Here is a 15,866-nt window from a genome sequence, read left to right as displayed (position 1 = left end):
AAGGGTCTTTCAGGTGCAGCAATTAGAATAATTACGGCTCTGAAGACAAAGTCATATAAAGACTGATAGATATGAGCACCTCTTTCAATCTTCTTTCCTAATACAAGAAGAGGAGACTCAAATACACTGAAAGGCAGCAAATCTCAAACTAAAGAGGAAATGGTATTTTATATGAGGCATAATTAGCCTGTGAAACTCCTTACTACAAGATAGCATTGAGGCTAAGCAGAAAAACAAAAGGATATTGACGTGGCTAAAGAGAACATGAAGATTTACACTGGGTAGGACTGAAAACAAAACAGACAAGCAAAGAAAAAAAAACCCCAAATGGACAAAGGATTCAAAGAGGCCCAGGCTTTGATATGGAAATGCAAATAATCAGAGTTGTGACCGTTCTCCGAAACACAAGCATTCTGTCAGGGAGAGAAACCCCCTCCTGCTTCAGGGCACAAGGCAAACATTAACTGATGGGGTCAGGAAGGAACTTTCCCTGGGGGCAGGTTAGTCTGTCCTCGGGCATTAGGGGGTTACTCGCACCTTCTCCTGAAGCAGCAAGTGCTGGCCACTGTAAGAAGCAGGATCCCAGACTAGCTTAGCCTGAATCTGATTTGCTCTGGCAACAACTCGTGTTCTGAAAAGCTTCTGTTTTAGAGCCTGATTCAGCAAAACACGTAAGCACATGCTGAATCGGGATGGACCGACTCATGGCTTAAAGTGCAGCATGTGCTCAGCTACCCTGCTGAATGGGGGCACTAGTGAAAATGCATTTAAAGGCCTGTCTAGATAATGATCCCCAAATAAAAGCAATGGCTTTAAAACTCCTATGAAAACAAACTATGATTATTGGCTGAAGGAAGTGAAGCCCCACACTCAGCTCAATGATGTTTCTGTTTATCTGTCTGTAATGTAATAACCTCTGCAAGTTAAAACACATCCCATCAGCGCCAATGCTTCAGGATGTGCTCTAGGCATCAGTGGGCAGAAACCTCCTGATTTTGGTAAAAATTGGAAAACCGTCAAAGCCTGATTTCCACTAAAATCACCATTTGATCCCTCAGGATACAGATACATACGAAAACAGGGGTCCTCAACCTACGGCACACGTGCCAAAGGTGGCACGCAAGACTTTTTTTTTTTAATGGCAGGCTGTGGGTCCCGGCCACCGCTCAGCCCTCTGCCGGCCTGGGGTTCCATCTGCCGGCTCCTGCCAGCCGAGGTCCTGGCTGCCGGCCCACTCAGCCCACTGCCAGCCCCGCTCAGCCCGCTGCCAGCTGAGTGAACGGAACCCCAGGCCGGCAGCGGGCTCAGCAGTGGCCAGGACCCACAGCCTGCCATTTAAAAAAAAATCGGCTCACGTTCTACCTTTGGCTTGTGTGCCATAGGTAGAGGACCCCTGTTCTAGTGTATACTGTGTGCACTATACTTTATGGTAATTTTCACTGTACCTGATGTTCCCCTTACGTGCTGACCTTAGAACCTAACCCCTGCATAAGATGGGACTCCACTGTATCCATTTTTGAAAGTTAATAAGTAATAAAATAATAAATAATAATTGGAGATATACCAATCTCCTAGAACTGGAAGGGACCTCGAAAGGTCATCGAGTCCAGCCCCCTGCCTTCACTAGCAGGACCAATTTTTGCCCCAGATCCCTAAGTGGCCCCCTCAAGGATTCAGCTCACAACCCTGGGTTTAGCAGGCTAATGCTCAAACCACTGAGCCATCCCTCCCCTAATAATAAGCAATGCTCTGAGGGGAGGAGAAGAGGGGAGCGCAAGGTGGAAGTTTCGCCTAGGGTGCAAAATATCCTTGCACTGGCCCTGACCATGGGCATAGTGCTGGCTACACGGACAGCAGAGTGAACCCAAACCTGCTCCTTCCCCGGCTGTGTGGGCATCATAAATCCCCTGTGAGGTCTGTGAGTGGGGCTTGGGTTTCCCAGCACCGACTGCCCCCCACCCACTACTCCTGCGCTAACATGGTGCATATGTGCAAGGACCTATGGCCAATCGTCAAACTTACGTGACCGTCCCCTGGCGTTATGAGACTCAGCTTCCCAGGCCCTCTCCCTGTCACTGCCCCTCTACATCCACTCCAGCCCAGGGTCCTGGTTATTGGAATAGTGAACAGACTCTCTTGTGGTTAGAGCTCTGGCCTAGAAATCAGCAGATGTAGGTCCAGTTTGCAGCTCTGTCACAAATTCTCCCTATGACCTTGGATAAGTCACCAAATCTTTCTGTGTTTCAGGTTTCCCATCTGTGAAATGGGAGGAATCGTCCATCCTCTCCCTCACCCTGTGTCCACCTGGCAGGGGCGGCTCTAGACATTTCGCCGCCCCAAGCACGACGGCATGCCGCGGGGAGCGCTCTGCCGGTCGCTGGTCCCGCGGCTTTGGTGGACCCTCCGCAGGCACGCCTGTGGGAGGTCCACTGGAGCCCTGCCTGCCACCCTCCCGGCGACCGGCAGAGCGCCCCCCACGGCATGCTGCCCCAAGCACGTGCTTGGCACACTGGGGTCTGGAGCCGCCCCTGCCGCCTGGTCTATTTAGATTGGTAGCTCTTTGGGGAACGGATGGTCTTCTCTTATGTGTCTTTACAGCTCCCAGCACTGGGGACCTGAGCCCAGTTGGAAATTCTAGGCAGAACTCCACTGCTAATAAGTGTATTAGGACCAGATTCTGCCACACTTTTACTGATCAGTTTCACACCTCGAGTCCCATTACTCAAGGATAGCAGAATCTGACTTTTAATGTTGTATGAAATTCAATTCATTTTATGTATCAGAGGGGTAGCCGTGTTAGTCTGGATCTGTAAAAGCAGCAAAGAATCCTGTGGCACCTTATAGACTAACAGACGTTTTGCAGCATGAGCTTTCGTGGGTGAATACCCACTTCGTCGGATGCAAGTACTGGAAATTTCCAGGGGCAGAGAGGGGTGTGTGTGTGTGTGTGTGTATGTGTGTGTGTGTGTATGTATGTATGTGTGTATATATATATATATATATATATATAAAATACACGCAAGCAAGAAGCAAGCTAGAGATAACGAGGTTAGTTCAGTCAGGGAGGATGAGGCCCTGTTCTAGCAGTTGAGGTGTGAAAACCAAGGGAGGAGAAACTGGTTTTGTAGTTGGCAAGCCATTCACAGTCTGGTCCTGCAGCAAAAAAACTTCAGGACCAGACTTCAGAGAGAAACTGCTGAGCTTCAGTTCATCTGCAAATTTGATACCATCAGCTCAGGATTAAACAAAGACTGTGAATGGCTTGCCAACTACAGAACCAGTTTCTCCTCCCTTGGTGTTCACACCTCAACTGCTAGAATAGGGCCTCATCCTCCCTGATTGAATTAACTTCGTTATCTCTAGCTTGCTTCTTGCTTGCATATATATACCTGCCCCTGGAAATTTCCACTACTTGCATCTGACGAAGTGGGTATTCACCCACGAAAGCTCATGCTGCAAAACGTCTGTTAGTCTATAAGGTGCCACAGAATTCGTTTTATGCTACTCTAAGACTTCCCAGGTGCTGCAGATATTATGTGGCAGTCTGCACCTGCAATATAGAGCTGCCATGGGGGAGTTTGAGCTTGGACAGCCAAGCAGGGGGTAGTCGGGGCTTGTGGTCCACTGGACAGGATAGGATGCATCTCCTCTTCTCCTTGGAACTAACTTTAGTTCCCCATGTAGACAAGCCCTTAACATAGCTAGTGTGGCACAGCTATTCAGCACTAGCTGTCTGTGTGGACACTCTCATTGCATACTAAGAATGCTCTTGTTTGGTTTAGGTTAATCCACTTTGGAAGAACAGAAGTTTGGAATGAGTGTCCACAAGGGGAATTAATACAGAGTAGCTGTTGTGCTTTAAATCCAAACCCTAGTTATTTCACACAAACTTCCCTGTGAATTCTCCATGTCAACAAGCCCTAAATTTGGTGGGAGGAGATTTGATTTCCTTGTTTTTGTACTTGTATGTGTAGAGGCTGGTAGGGGCAGCGTGCTGGGAGAGAAGCTGAATCCTGATTAGGGGGCAGGGCTTCTCTGGCTAGGGGTCCTATAAAGTTGGCCAGGCAGTTGTGCAGCGGCACAGGAGCCAGCAAACGGGGATTTGAGTTCTGTTGGAAGAGTTTGGGGTGGGGGAGACCAAGAGGCAGGCAGAGATCTGAGTCACTACAGAGAATTCTTTCCTGGGTGCTGGCTGGTGAGTCTTGCCCACATGCTCAGGGTTTAACTGATCGCCATATTTGGGGTCGGGAAGGAATTTTCCTCCATGGCAGATTGGCAGGGTCCCTGGAGGTTTTTTGCCTTCCTCTGCAGCTTGGGCCACGGGTCACGGGCCACTTGCTGGAGGATTCTCTGCAGCTTGAGGTCTTCAAACCACAATTTGAGGACTTCAATAGCTCAGACATAGGTTAGGGGGTTGTTACAGGAGTGGGTGGGTGAGATTCTCTGGCCTGCATTGTGCAGGTCAGACTAGATGATCATAATAGTCCCTTCTGACCTTAAAGTCTGAGTCTATGAATTTTCCATGTCAACAAGCCTTAAATTTGGTGGGATGAGGTTTGATTTCCTTGTTCCTCACTCCAGCAACCCTTTTAGAACAACCAGCTGTCCTTTCCCTCTTCATCCAGTATCTGCCATCACATTCAGCAGGGCTGGATAAGTTCATTAGCTGGATGTTCTGCCAGAAATGGTTCACAGTGAAATAAACAATTCATTAACTAGATGCTATAAAATAGAAACAGAGCAGGTAAAGAATTGTCACTGACATTCCTCCCTCCCCCTCCTCACCAGAGCGGGTACCCTGGAGGGTGTAGCTCAATAGTCAAGCTCCTCGCACTTTCACACTGACTGTGACATTTTATCCCTATAAGGTGACCAGACGAGGAGAGAATACCCCTTGGGAAACAGGGATGAGCATCGCTTAGTATCAGCTTTGCTTACCTGTGAATCTTTGGGTTATGTCACGTGCTGAAAGAAACAGAAATGGGAATTCACCCAAAAATTACAGACTCAAGACAAAAATTGGGGGAGGGATGGCTCAGTGGTTTGAGCATTGGCCTGCTAAACCCAGGGTTGTGAGTTCAATCCTTGAGGGGGCCACTTAGGGATCTGGGGCAAAAAAAAAAAATGTGACCTTTCAAGGTCCCTTCCAGTTCTAGGAGATTGGCATATCTCCAATTATCTTATCTTAAAAATTGCTAAAAAATTAAGCTACACAAACTAAAACCAGGGCTTACTTTGTTCTGCCAGAGGGGTCCATGGGAATGAAAAGAGAGAAAAAGGAATAAAACAACAATAAACAATTAGCAGAGATGATCAGTGATAAAACTACCCCATTCTAAACCCAAATTACATTGGCTTCCGTGTGAATTCTGCCTGAGTAAGGACATCAGGATTGGGCCTCTATTATTAATTACGGCTTCTGCTTTATTGCACTCAATCTTGCATAACCTCCATCCTAGAAATCAATGGGACTGCACCTGTGAGGATCACTGATGTGAGTCAGGGTGGCAGAATTGCCCCTTTAGTAAAAAAGGGGCCAGGTTCCCTCCCCTGCTCTGGTCACTTCATGCAAGGATGGTGCAGACTGGCTGAATTGGGCCCTAACAGGACATCAGAGAATTCCTCCAGCATCGGGACTGCTCAGCTGGGGGAAAGCAGCATAGCCCACTCCTGTGCCAACTGCCCCCACCATGCCAGCGTGGTGTAGGGGCAAGTCAGGAGTCATAGGGTTTAGACAGAGGGGCAGAACTGGATCACACAGCCAATGCTTGGGGACTACAGACAGCTGGAGTAAACAGGGGCTGCAGTGATTGATGCTGGGGCATCTTGAGACTTCAGGAGCCATAACCAACTCCCTACTGCCCCCCTCTCCAGTACAATACTCCAAGCAGATCTTGGCACAGGAGAGATTCTGGCCTCCAGTTCAAAGACCTCTTCTCTTGCGTTTCCATCATCTGGTCGTGCAGGGATGATCCCAGGCATGCTGAGCCTGCTCCTGGCCCAGTGAGAGCAGAGGGTGCTCAGCTCTGCGCAGGATTAGGCACATGTTCCTTCTCCTACAAGTGCTCTGTGGAAGCCAGCAGGGTCAGGGCCCAGTCCTGCCCCAAGCAAGGCAATGGGTGCAGGAGTGTGGCTGTGGCGAGCTTGGAGGCTTGGGCCTTTTTTGTCAGAGAGAATTATTGTTAAGAGCGGCCGTCTTGGGTCAGGCCAAAGGTCCACCTAGCCCAGCGTCCTGTCTGCCGACAGCGGCCAGTGCCCAGTGCCCCAGAGGGAATGAACAGAACAGGGAATCAAGTGACCCATCCCCTATCACCCATTCCCAGCTTCTGGCAAACAGAGGCTAGAGACACCTTCCCTGCCCAGCCTGGCTAATAGCCATCGATGGACCTGTCCTCCTTGAACTTCTCTAGTTCTTTTTTGAACCGTGTTAATGTCTTGGCCTTCACAACATCCCCTGGCAAGGGGTTCCACAGGTTGACCGTGTGTTGGGTGAAGAAATACTTCCTTTGGTTTGTTTTAAACCCGCTGCCTCTTCATTTCACTGGGTGACCCCTAGTTCTTGTGTTATGAGAAGAGATAAATAGCATTTACTTTCTCTATACCATTTATATGTCTCTATCACATCCCCCCACTTAGTTATCTGTTTTCCAAGATGAACAATCCGTTTTTCATCTCTCCTCATACAGAAGCTGTTCCATACCCTTTATTCATTTTTGTTGCCCTTTTCTGAACCTTTTCCATTTCTAATATATCTTTTTTTGAAATAGGGTGACCAGAGCTATCTATAGTTGGGTTTATGTTTTCCAATGTGCATCACTTTACATTTATCAACATTGAATTTCATCTGTCATTTTATTGCCCAGTCACACAGTTTTGTGAGATCCCTTTTTAACACAGTCAGCTTTGTACTTAACTCTCGAGTAGTTTTGTATCCTCTGCAAATTTTGCCACCTCACTATTTACCTCTGCTTACTATTACAAGATCTCTCTGAAGACAGAAAGTGAAGTTTGTTTGTGATTTTTTTTCCAAGGGTTAATGTGAAAAATAAAACTTAATATTCATATTTCAGTGCCACAAATTTTCCATTTATTATTTCTATCTAAAAATCTCTATTTGTATGTTATCAGTCCTAGGCCTGGATTTCCCCTTGTCTTGTGTGTCACTGTAACCAGTACCACACATCAGTTTACTTTATACACAGCATTTTCAGTGTTCACTTTCCAAGATTAAGCTTGATGAAACCTAGTAAAACCGCACTTACCTTCCATTGCCTCATATTCTGCTGGAAAGTAAGACAATGTGAATTAATCCTGAGTCACAAAAGTTAATGTGCAATAGTCAAGATACAAGTAATATCCCCCTCACTGGTGTTATGACTGTTCTTGAGAGTTTTTGTCCTTAAGATGCTAAGCAGAGCACAGCACAGGGGCTGGCTGCTTGTGGGGAAAGTGACCCAACTTCTCTTGTCCCTGTTGTTACATGTAATATTTTACACACATCAGATACTGTACAGAGAAACCTGGACCAGAGATCAGGGCTTCCTGGCTCCATGAGATAACTCTATATCCTGCCCCCCCCACCCTCCTTCCTGTGACAGGTGGGCAGGGGGTTACAGGTCCCCCATCACTGGCCACTAGGGGTTTCTCACGTCATGATTTGAAGCACCTGGTAGTGCAGGTCAGAGACAGAATCCCAGGGTAGGTGGGCCCTGATCTGATTTGCACTGGCCACTTCTGTATTCTTAAGAACACAAGTTTTTAGGGCTTAGTTCAGCAAAGAAATTAAGCAGATTCTTAAGTACTTTGCTTAATTGGGACATTTAGTGAATATACATTTAAGGGACTATTCGTCACAGATAACTATCCCTGAATAAAAACTGTTCGCTTGAAGTTAAGGGTTTTTTGAAAATTACCTATAAATTGTTATATATGGCAAATAAAGTTTTAACAAGTAAAAAGGGGTTTTTCAAACAGGAATTTGCCAGGCGTCCAGATTTCTGAGACAGCTTTTAAAATCTCAGCCTCATTGTCTGAAAGGCTGGAAATTCATAACGCCATTCCCAGCACCAGCCTTCTCCCAGCCACTGTCAGTAAAATTTTCAAAACCACCTAAGTGACTGAGGCATCCAAGTTCTGCTGAAAGTCATTGGGACGTTGGCTCCTAAAGCACTGCACACTTTTGAAAGTATTTACACTCTGGACATATTGAGTAAGGGGCAAAGATGGAGAACGTCTTTGCACAGAGAACAAACCAATCTCAATTTCAGTTCATAGGGAGATCCTTAATAGCTGCCTGGAAGATCCAAGAAATTCATTGCAAAGTTTGAGATTTTTCCATCTCCTCCCCATCCCTCCCCCTTAAAATGTAATGAAGAAATGTTACCTTTCTCTGAAAGATGTTTTTCTAGAAATAAATAACAAGAGACATAAAGTGACATAGTTGACTTAAGTGATGGCAAACTTACAGCAGTATTTTTTTCCCTACGGATCATTGTACGCACAGACACTCGCTTTCTATCTGTTCCCCTTGTCTATATTATACTGAGGCCATAGGGCTGGATCCACAAGGGGTCTTAGGTATTGTGATGCTGAGCATCATAGAGTCTCACTTTTAGTTGTCCAGAAAAATCATAGGGAAAACAATGAGATTCATAGAGCCTGAGTTAGGGGCCTTGGCTTGTGACAGAGACATGCCCAAGCAAGCGTATTACAAGCTCATCAAAGAGAGGGTCATTTGTGGTCTCTGCCAGAAGCAAAGACCTAGCTGATTCTCATAGTTATTGTGAGATGTCTGTACAAGGGAAAAATAGTTTTGTAACATGTAGAATATTATGTTCCCCAAAACTACTGAAGGTAAAACAGCTCACCTGAGGCTGGGTGAGTCTCAGAACTCAACTCATTTAGCAGTGAGGACACTGACATCCAGGGCCGGTGCAAGGATATTTTGCGCCCTTGGCGAAACTTCCACCTTGCGCCCCACTTGCGTCAGCTCCCCACCCTCTGCCCTGAGGCACTGCCCCCGCCCCAGCTCACCCCTGTTCCGTGCACGAGCACCCTGAGCATGCCATGGCCGCTTCACTTCTCCCACCTCCCAGGCCTGTGGTGCCAATCAGCTTAGGCACCACAAGCTTGGGAGGCGGGAGAAGTGAAGCAGCCACGCCGTGCTCGGGGAGGAGGTGGGGCAGGGGTGAGCTGGGGCGGAGAGTTCCCTTGTGTGCCCCCCCCCTTACTTGCTGCAGGCGGCCCTCCCCGCGCTCTCCTGCCCCAGCTCCTTCCGCCTAAATGCCGGTGGCAACCAGGGGGCCGAAGATCCAGCCACCATGGCCGCTGCTGAAGAAAATGGCGCCCCCCAAATGCCGGTGCCCTAGGCGACCGCTTAGGTTGCCTAAATGGTTGCACCGGCCCTGCTGACATCCCTGGACCCAGGCCATCCCTATGTTTACACCCTGGGGCAGATGCGGGCATGAGCATTTACAAAGACAAACGGACCCCAAGAGAAGACTCTGACTGGGGACCATCAGAGTTGAGCTGAAGTTAATGAAACACCCTGAGTATGAAAAGACAATAGTTTAGGATTGTATAAGAGGAGAAGAAAGCGCACAAGATATTCCCCATTATGGAAGAGAGACTCTGCTAGCAGGAGTGTCTCATGAAAGGTGGATCCAGACTCTTTGGATTGGATAAGTGCTGTTTGGATCGACCACTGAGTGAAACATACCTTGTTGGACAGGAAAGTACTTTAAGACGTACAGGGTATAAGAGTGCATTTTATATTTTGCTTTTACCTGTCACCTTATGTTTGAAAATCATAAGAGGGGGAAGGATAGCTCAGGGTTTGCACATCCTGCTAAATCCACAACTGTGAGTTCAATCCATAAGGGGGCCATTTAGGGATCTGGGGCAAAAATCTGTTAGGGACAGTACTTGGTCCTGCTGGGAAGGCAGGGAATAAACTCACTGACCAGTTTTATGAGAGGTATATCTCCATATTATAATCCTTTTGCTTGCTTTTATTTGAATCTTTATCTCAAGATCTGTAAAATAAACGTGTTTGGTTTTACTCTAAGTGCCTTGTGTTAACAAGTGTTGAACTGAGGTGAAGCCAGTTAACTGGGGTGCCCTGCTTCCACGGAGGCAGTGGACTGGTGCATTGCAGGTGTCCAGAAGACAAGGGACTGGGCAATTCAGTGTATCAAATTGGGGTGTGTAAGTTGCTAGTCTGCAGAGAGCCAGAGAGAGAGGGTGGGGCTTGCGGAGCCCAGAGCGGAGTGCCGGTGTTGCCAGAAGCTGTGAGAGCGTTTCCTATGGTGGGCACAGACAAGGCTCCCACTGTAAGCAGGTGGTCATCATTGACCCCAGACACCTTGGGTAACCCCAAAGGTGTGTCAAGGCTCCCTATACACTGAATGGCAAGAGATGGCCCATTCGAATGGGATCCACAAAAGCCAGCACACAAGGTAGGCAGCTGCCAAAGACAGCCAATGGGAGATGCCAATAATGGGGGCATTTGCCTTTCTCAGGGGTTTGGTGCCTTGGGATGGAGGGAGAAGCCCTCACTGCTGGTGACCCAAAGCTGGGAACCCCTCTCCTGCAGTCAGGTGGCTTAGGTGCCTACGTTGTTCCATGCAAGACAGTATGGCACATGCCTTTAGGCTTGTCTATACTTCCAGCTAAGCGCTGATTTAGTGGGTCTGGTGATGACCTGCGAAATCGATGGCAGAGTGCTCTCCCGTCTATACTCCACCTCCGTGAGAGGCAGAAGGTAAGTCAGCGGGGAGAGTATCTCCCGTCGACATAGCCTGGTGTAGACACCGCTGTAAGTTAACTGAAGTTACGTCAACTTCAGTTACAATAACTTACGTAACTGAAGTACCGTAACTTAGGTCGACTTCCCGCTGCTCAGTACTAAAGGTGTAACTCCACACAAAATGGTCAGGGGGAGAGAGGATTATAGTGATTCCCATTTAATAGTTAATTAAGTTTAACAACTTCAGCAAAGGGGATAGGGGGAGCCCCGTGTCAGAATATCCCACTGCCTAGTGGCTAAGGCACTCATCCGAGAGGTGGCAGATCCCTCCCATCAGGCAGAGGCGGGACTTGACCCAAAGTCTCCCACAACCCTGGTGGGTCCCCTAACTGTTGGGTTAAAGATTATAAGGGAGGTCCTCCTCTACTCCCACCACTACCATATCAGGCCCCATAGGTGAGAGAGAGACTCCTCCACCCATCTTCCCCTGGTTTGTGGATCATGCTGAGATTCAGGTGGGAGGTAGGTGCTCAGATGCCTAGACTGAGAAAGCAGCATGCATGCCCAGAGACAGAAACTTAGACAACAGGAGAACTTTTAGAGCTCAGGTTTATGCCCTGAGTGAGTTTAGATGCCTACAGGATTAGGCGTCAGCCAAGTGGGGTTTTGTGGATCACAGACACTGACCTTTCTGTTTCGCCAGTGCAGATTGCAGTCTCTCTAGGGAGAGAAAAGGGGGAGATGTGAGATTTCACCCTGCCGTATTTATGATGGTGACACTCCCCCCCCTCGCCCCCAGCTAATGTAACTGGCCCAGACACTCACCATTCTCACGCTCCATTTCAGTTAGCAGAATCCCTAGAGGGATAAAAGGGCAGAGGTGATATTTAAGTTCTAAGGCCAGAAGGGACCATTGTGATCATCTGCTCTGACCTCATGCATAACACAGGCCAGAGAACGTCCCCAAAATAATTCCTACGGCCGCTCTTACAGAAAAAACATCCAGTCTTGATTTATAAACTGCCAATTATGGAGAATCCACCCCAAACAACCCTTGGTAAATCGTTCCAGTACTTAGCTAATACAGGTGAGATTTCACCCTGCTCTGTCTGAGATGACCCTACTCTCCGGTAATGTAGTGGGTCCAGACACTTACCCTTCTGATTCTTCATATGAGTTTGCAGGGTCTCTAGGGGGAGGGGGAAAAAAAAAAAGGTGAGATTTCACCTTGTTGTGTTTATGGTGCAGTTCCTGCTATTCATGTAATTTATGCAAGAGAGGCAGGCAGTCAAACAGGACCCACAGACAGATCTGTCTTGATGTTCCTTCACTCAGCATCCCTACTGCCCGGGCCCCACTGACTAGCATGTCTAGGGATTGCTCTGCGTGTCTCCCCGAGGGGCCATCCTCACTGCCCAGACCCCGTCACACTCCTGTCAGATCTGGCTGCTGTGGGAGTGGGGTAGAGAAGGTCTCTGCTCCCCTCTGTGCCCATCCCCTGAACGGCCACAGCTCCCCCCACCTCCTGACTGTGGGGATGGGGACAGGAAGTGAGCAATGGTAATGGGGCATTGACCTGGGCTGGATAAGGGATGGGATCTGGTTGGCTCCATCCAAGCCCAGCTCCTGCCTTTGTGGCTGGCATCTGCCCCCTGGCCCTAGTGATACCTGGGAAACAGCTCCCTGTAGGGCTGGGGCAGATGGTGGGTGCCTAGCTCAGAAAGGGGTGGATCCAGCCCTCGGATCCAAACACAGCTGGAAATGAGAGAAACGTGTCAGGTGAGACATTTCCCTGTTAGCAGCTTCCCTCCTCCTCCATCTCTATTGGGTGAGGCATTCAGAGGGGACCAGTGTTGTTACTGGAGGCTCCTCGACTAAGCCCCACCCTTCAGCTCAGTCCACCACAAGAATTCTTGCAAAGCTGCAGAAACACTCCAGGAACTAGAGAGACAGCCTGGAATTCTGTTCTCTAACCCTAAGGCAATTATATGTCTACGTCTCCCGGAGAGAAAAAAAATCAGCTTGTTCCACGCTGTGTTCCAGTCATTTACCAGACTAGCAGGGTGGGATGAATGAGAAGAGATGCTGAGAACAGAAAAAAAAATTACCAGGTAAGAAATCTCATTCTGCTGCACAGCTTCTCTCCTCATTCATCCCTAATGGGAAGTACAGAATCGCAGAAGATGGGGGTGAGGGAGTATAAAACACAAACGTAATATTATTGCAGTAGAATAATTGGCAGAAATGGAATCTCTCCCCCCACCCCCCAGCAAAGGCTGTTTCATTTAAGGAATTATGTGGGAACCAATACAGTAACACCTTCCTATCAAAGGATGCTTCTGCAGAAGAACAGAAACCTGCTTTGCAAATCTTCCTCAGATGATGCTCAGTCGCTTCTTGTAATACAGCTAGGGACCTTGTAGAGGGAGCCTTGATTCCTTCTGCGAATGGTTTCCCAGATGCCAAAAGGTGCAAACTTTTAAACATCTTGCTGCAGGAACTTTGAGGCTGCAAGGTCCTGGGATTTTGGATGGCATGCAATGAACTATGACTAATGGCTAAAATGAAGTGACGGGGAAACTGTTTCCAAGGAACAATGGGAGAAAAACTTCGCCTGGGCAGAAAGAGTTTTCGTCACGAAAACAGGAGTGTGGCTCTTGTACGGCTGGAGGCACTAACTCCAAAAGCTGCCTGTCTGAGGTAATGGCAGCTAGAAAAGCTAGCCCCAGGCTTGTCTCATCTGGCCAGTATGAGGAATCTTAACACCTGATGATACTCAGCTGGGGAGTCCAATATACCTGCCTACACATCCCCCAGTGAGGCTGTTACCCACTTTTCTGTGGTGCTAGGACCCCTATAATCACCCTGGAAGAACACTAGTGTAGCTGAGATTACTAGAACATTGTGGTCTTTCGTATTTGTAATGTGGCAGCATCCCGAGATGAGGCCCCATTGTACTGGGCACATCACAAAGAGACAGAACATGCCGCAGAGAGCATTCTCTTCCCCCCTCACTTCTGAAATGTGACACAATGAGATCAGTGAGTGAAATTCCCTAGTTGAGTTCTGTCTGGCGACTCCCTGCAGACGTGCACCTCTCCTCCGATGCCCATGCTGTTACCTGTAGGTCATCCAAGTCCATATGAAGATGGACTTCCTGCCTCAAGGTGCAATGGAGATTCCTTGAATGTCTATCAAGTCCAAAGGACCTTCTGAGCCAATGGAGGACTAGGAGAAAGACTTCAGCTTTTTCTTTACCCTACTGCCATTGCCTACAAGAGAATCTTTGCTCGCTGGTTATTCTGGAGTTCTTGCACCTTCCTTTTGAAGCAGCTGATGTTGCCACAGTCAGAGACAGGACCCTGGCTTGGATAGACCCCTGGTCTGATTCCATATGGTCATGCCATTGTTTCTGGCCAGACACCACTGACAGAGCTAATGACGTGAACTAAATGCATGTGCACGCTGAGACTTTGGCCATGTGGAATCAGACCAGAGTGGCTTCAGCATGCTGCTTGTACTTACCTTTCCGCTAGGGGCATACAAAGGTGTTCCAGGAACACTGCCTAATTTTGCATTGGACCCAGTGTGTGGTTCCATGTCATCAGAAAGAAGTCCTGGAGACACATTTTCAGAAATCCCACTTGGGATGACACTGATGCATGCACCAGCAATCCTCGCAGCTGGAGATAATTGGCTGTGGATGATGACTGCCCAGGAATGGCTGATGCAAATCTTTCCCTAGTGCACTGCAGTCTCCCTTCTTGTTCCTTTACCTTTTGCTCTGCGTTGTGTCCAGATGCAATAGAGGGCCAGGGCAATCACAAGAGCCAGGATCACTACCAGAGCCACCACCCAGGGAGAGACCCATGGAAAAAAAGAGATCTGCAGGAGAAATACTGATTTAGGAACAAACACATGTAGAATGAAGACAGGACATTGAGAAAATGGTGACACTGTGACTGGCTAAAAGAATCTCACAGGGAAACACAACGTGAAATGTGGCTTCTTTGAGTTTTATTATTAAGCCAATGAAATTCCGAGTGCTAATCTGGTTACCAAACATGGTTAATTAATAAGAATGGGGATATTAGTGGTAGGCACGGGGCATGGCAGAGCTCTACTACACCCATCTGCCACTGGTGTAACTTAGAGCAGCCCCTAGGCTTCTCTACCGGATGTCAGGGCTGCAACCAGTGCAGACTGGCCCTCGAGATCAGAATGCTGTAACCAGTTACTGATGCTCCACATTCTCCTGTGCTCAGGGAAGCTCAACCACACAGGGATTTTAATAACAACAAAGCCTGAGTCTGAGGGCAGGTTTACATTGCAGTGTAGACATACAGTGTGTTCCTTGCTCACTGGGGGCAGGGGTTTCCTACAGAATCTAGAATCACTAGGGGGTGATTAATACAATATTCCGCAACAGTGGCTATGCAAATTCCCCAGTCCTTGAAGCTTGACCTTCTGGGGAATAGGAGGAGGGACGGGTTTTATCTGTTTCCAGGAAGTTGCGGGGACAAAGTGAGACTTTTGGAATAAAAGGCAGTTAAACCAGACTCAAGGTCTTCCTGGGTGAGCAAAAGGACAGCACCTTCTTTACACTGGTGCTGGAGCCTGAGCAGACCTGCTGGGGGAATCACAGTGAGTTGCAGAGGGAATCACAGTGAGTTGCAGAGGGGACTGCAAGTCAAAGCCCCCAGGCTGGAAGGAGAGAGATGCAGGTATCTTTCTACGAGAGATGACAGCTGGGAGCTGGAAACCTTAACTGGATGCCCTCAAGGAAGACCAGGAAGGAAGTAAAAGGTGACTCTGTGAAACTGATGCACTGGGCATGCCACAGGGAAATGTTACAGCCCTTTGAGATGGAAGATGAATAGTGCTTTACAAATGCAAAATTATTATTACAGTGACAAAATATTGGTTCTATAATAATTGTTATTAGCTAGGAAATAGTACAAAAAGCCTGAACTGTTTTTCTAAAATGTTAAGCTGGATTTAGGTAACATTTTGTATTTACACGTTATAGGCTTGATTGTTTATGCCTAGCAAATCTCTCTATCAATTTCATTGTACAATGAATGCAGGATCAGGCTCATGAAATGAGTCAAAAAATGCC

This window comes from Mauremys reevesii, linkage group 14 (genome assembly GCF_016161935.1).
Source record: "Mauremys reevesii isolate NIE-2019 linkage group 14, ASM1616193v1, whole genome shotgun sequence".
In the NCBI taxonomy this organism is placed as follows: Eukaryota; Metazoa; Chordata; order Testudines; family Geoemydidae; genus Mauremys; species Mauremys reevesii.
Note: the sequence above shows the minus strand (reverse complement) of the source record.